Here is a 4,871-nt window from a genome sequence, read left to right as displayed (position 1 = left end):
CTAATCATTATCAGAAACATGTGTCATTTCAGAAATTATTTTTAAGGAGCACCTGGGTGGCTCAGTTATTGAGCATCTGCCTTTAGCTCAGGGCATGGTCCTGGAGTCCCAGGATCGAGTCCCGCATCGGGCTCCCTGCATGGAGCCTGCTTCTCCCTCTGCCTAAGTCTCTGCCTCTCTCTGTGTGTCTCTCATGAATAAATAAATAAAATAAAATCTTAAAAAAAAGAAAATTCTGGTTGTGGAGTGATGTGAATAGTCCAATAAGTTCCATCCGATTTCATTCCATTCATCCAATACCCCCGGGGATTGAACAGTATGGCAACAATGAGAGAACCTGGGCTCAGGTCATGAATTCCACTCTTACAAGTGATAGCCTTCACGGTAACACCATATTTTATGTAGAACTGGGCCCACACTGCTGGGGCGGAATTTCTGGGGTTGGATCTGGCTGACTGGTTACCCGAGTCTCTGGGAAATCCAAACCAGACAAGTACCAACACTCAGAATTCATACGTCCCAATATGCTGCTCCATTTGGGGAAATTGCATTAAGAAATTCTATTTCTTCCTGGAAATTCAGGTGTGAATACCCTTGGTGAGAAACTTCCAGAAAATTCTTGCGAGAATACGAGAAGCTTTGAATTGAGTCAAACCCACTGTAATCCCTGGCAAGTTTCAACAGGGGAACCAGTGCTTTCAGCAAGAGGCTGGTACCACATGTCTTCAAAATGAAATGTCTCTTGGAGACAAACATGCTACTTTCGCTGAGTGCATAAGCTTCCTGCTTGTCAGTTTGTCACGCTCAGGATTGGACAATGCACACCTTACAGAAGGATGTCCCCCTCGGATCCCGGGATGGTGCGAAGATCTCCTGCTCCTTGGTCGGCGTCGGGCTGCTGCCTGGAAAACCAAACCTCTAGCAGCTTCTCGGTCCCTTCAAAAAAATGTGCAGCTTCCATCACCGTGAGACTAGCGAACAACCTCCAACCACAGAAAATCAACTAAATTAAATTTATTCTCCCGCCGCTGCAGATTGTTCCAACTGTGTTACTAAAGGTCAGGTTCCTTTTTTTTTTTTTTTTTTGCTATAATTTTACATACTGTTTTTTAAAGGATTAATAAGATTTTCCTGAAATTTTTTTTTGTGAGTGAGAGTTGAACATGAGTCTGTTAGAAATAGAGGCAGATACAGTCCATCTTGTAGTCTTCTATTTCCCTTCTAGAGAGAGTAGAGTGAGTGCTAGCTAATGTCATTGGCCCTACTGTGAAAGCCCACCTTGTTCTTAAATAGTTGTAGAGTATGCATGATACGGATGCATCAGAGTGCCCTATAGACAGATATTAGGAATGCTAATTTAAAAAGAACAAACAATGATCAATGCAGTGCACTAAATTCCAAGTGACAGAAAGGCAGTCTCTCAGCATGAAGCCCCAGGGTCCTCTGTCTCAACAGGGACCCTTTCTTTGTATGGAGTTTGCAACCTTTGCTTCACCTGGTGAAATTCCGAGTCCTGCTTTATCTATGTAAGGTGATTCTATTATTTAAAAATCATCATCAGGAGAAAAATGTAGGCACTATTAATCCTACCAACAACTACAATATTTCTAAAATCTTGCACCAGCAACTACCCCGTCTTCAAAGGAACTCACTGGACCTCAGTTCCATGCATCTGGATAAGGGGAGGGATAAGATGAGTGCTAAGGATCTTCCTATGTGGGCAAATAAATATAATTATGGGCATAAATCTGAAGGTTTTTTTAAAAAAAAAATAACCAACAAAAACAGACTGAAGTAGAGGCACTGCTAGCAACAAATTCTTGAAAAGGTAAGCCTATTTTGATATTTAATAAAGTATGTAGTTTACAGGAATGGCTGATATGCCATCCAACTTAAAGAGTAAGCACCCTGGGGAGCATATACAGGAAGAGTAAACGAATATTTGCTTCTGGTAGAAGTCAAAGCAAATAATAAAATTAAGTTATATCAAAATAAAACCAATGTGATCTCGATAACTAGAGTAGTTTTATGCACGAAATTGGTGTCTATCACATATAATGTCAGTTGGAAATCCAGAACGTTTCTTATCTGACAATAGATTATCATGACGAGCTTGGTCAACAGATCCAACACCATACGCGTCTCTAAAAATAAAGAAAGCTAAAACTGGCCATCCAGATGACAGGACCAGAGGAAACATAGCCATTTCCAGTGAGAAGAGAGCTTCTCTCACCTGCTCCACACTTTTTAGCAACTGCTCTGGACCCCAATAATACATACTGGGAAATTTTTCCTGATTAAATTACTATTATTATGACTATGGCCACCCAAAAGTGGTAAAATACATATTTAAAGACATGTCGGCTCTTTATGTGTACACATTTATAAACTGTGTCATGGACTTCTGAGGACTCTCCTTAGAAATGCAGGACGGTAAAAACAAATGCTGGAGAGGATGTGGAGAAAGGGGAACCATCTTGCGCTGTTGATGGGCATGCAAGCTGGTGCAGCCACCCTGGAAAACAGTGTGGAGGTTCCTCAAGAAGTTAAAAATAGAGCTACCCTATGACCCAGCAATTGCACTACTGGGTATTTACCCCAAAGATATTGATGTAGTGAAACGCTGGGACACCTGCACCCCAATGTTCACACCAGCAATGTCCACAATAGCCAAACTGTGGAAGGAGCCTCGGTGTCCATCAACAGATGATGGATAAAGAAGATGTGGTCTATGGATACGATGGAATATTCCTCAGGATCAGAAAGGACGAATACCTGCCTTTTACTTCGAGGTGGATGGACCTGGAGGGTATGATGCTGAGTGAAATAAGTCAGTTGAAGAAGGACAGTCATCATATGGTTTCACTCATGCAGGGAATATAAGAAATAATGAAAGGGACCATAAAGGAAAGGAAGGGAACCGAATGGGAAAAATTAAGAGAGGGAGATGAACCACGAGAGACTCCTAACTCTGGGAAACAAACCAAGGGTTGTGGAAGAAGAGGTGGGTGGGGGATGGGGTGACTGGTGATGGGCACTGAGGAGGGCACTTGACGGGATGAGCACTGGGGTATTATACTATATGTTGGCAAATTGAATCTATTTTTTAAAAGATATTATTTATTTATTCATGAGAGACACAGAGAGAGGCAGAGACACAGGCAGAGGGAGAAGCAGGCTCCATGCAGGGAGCCCGACGTGGGACTCGATCCCGGGACCCCAGGGTCACGCCCTGGGCTGAAGGCGGCCGCTCCACCGCTGAGCCACCCAGGCATCCCGGCAAATTGAATCTAAAGAAAAAAGAAAAAAGAGAAACGTAGGAGAGTCATCCCTGAGTCCCATAGACTTTCATGCATTCTTTCTAGTCTGTGCAGCTGAACCAGTGAGCTGCCAGGTGCCCAGGAGTACCAGCATTACTTCTCCTGGTGTTCTCAGGGGCCATGCTTCATTTTGCAAGCTGGAATTTGACACCTCTGTGTTTCCCTCTTTCCTTAAATCCCTCCTGTTAGGACTCCATTAAGGAACTCATTATTAAAAAATTTAAACTGTTGGGCCACCTGGCTCCCTCAGTAGGAGGAGCGCATGACTCTTGGTCTCGGGGTTGTGAGTTCAAGCCCCATGTTGGGTGTACAGATTACTTAAAAATAGTTTTTAAAAATATTTTTAAAAATCTTAAAATTTTGATTAGTCTTGAAGATTTTTTGCCCCTTTTCTTACTCAGCACAAACAGTGGGTTTTTCCTTTTTGCTTAACTTGAGACTTCAGGGCAAAAACAAAAACGTGGTTTTTACTAAGGAGCCTTACAGAGTGAAGCAAGTTTAATGACAAATACTTCTGAGAAGTATGATTTGGATTGTTCCTCTTTGGTGGTTTGTGGGATTGTTTAAAAAAAACATTGTTTTCACTGGCTTAGGAGTGGATGAAACATTAGGACTTTTATATTTTCTCCCAGTCCCTAACTTTGATCATTTTCTACAGGTTACCAAGTCTGGAGGAGATGGTGTCCTGTCAGGGGCCCCAGAAAGGTACATGCCTATTGCAGAGACAAATACAGCAGACTGTCAGAGTCGGGGCTGTTTCATAATCAAACCGTACAATTGTCACAGATAGGGTGTCTGAGAAGAAGACCAAGAGGAAGGTTGGCACACAGGCGGGCATTAAGGACACCTGCAGAGGAGGGAGGGTAGCGGGGTCAGGAGCGGTTGGCCTGGGCTGCAGGTGACGCTAAGGCCTCAGCCAATCCTAGAACGAGAAGCTCTGGAGCTGGGTGACCCTTTCCATGGGGAGGACATGAGGCAGGTCTCTTCAGTCTTGGGTATCTCCAGAGAGAGACTTCTCTTGGCTTAAATCCATTCTATCACGCACTTTTCCAATTACATTTCCATGACCTCTGTTTTTTTGTTTTGTTTTGTTTTTTCCAATAGGAAAAGAATATCCCACAGAGCTGCATGGGTCAAGTCTGGACTACCTTAGAGTTTTTCTTTATACTTGTTTTACCCCTTTATCATTTCTTTTTTTTTTTTTAAATTTTTTTCCCTTTATCATTTCAAAAGAGGATTTGAGGTAGCGATGGAGGTCAATACAACTTTTACATTCTTCTATTAGCTACCATTTATTTAGTCTTCCCCTAGGCTGTGTGCTGGGCTGTTTATCCATGAGAGACACACAGAGAGAGGTAGAGACACAGGTAGAGGGAGAAGGAGGCTCCATGGGGGGAGTCGGATGCGGGACTCGAATGTAGTATTTTATTAATCCTCAGAACAACCCTGTGAAGTAGGTATAATATTATCTTATAGATGAGGACCATTGTCGCAGGTAGGGCGTCTGGGAGGCAGATCAAGAGGGAGATTTGTACCCAGGAAGTTTATCGA

At 42.9% G+C, this 4,871-nt stretch overlaps 1 pseudogene; it reads right to left on the bottom strand.

Annotated features, from left to right (window-relative positions):
• Positions 1-218: 218 nt before the first annotated feature.
• On the bottom strand, positions 219-979 carry LOC112913714 (S-adenosylmethionine decarboxylase proenzyme-like; annotated as a pseudogene).
• Between the last annotated feature and the right edge of the window lie 3,892 nt (positions 980-4,871).

This window comes from Vulpes vulpes, chromosome 1 (genome assembly GCF_048418805.1).
Source record: "Vulpes vulpes isolate BD-2025 chromosome 1, VulVul3, whole genome shotgun sequence".
Taxonomy (NCBI): Eukaryota; Metazoa; Chordata; class Mammalia; order Carnivora; family Canidae; genus Vulpes; species Vulpes vulpes.
This window is presented reverse-complemented; position numbering and strand designations above follow the sequence as displayed.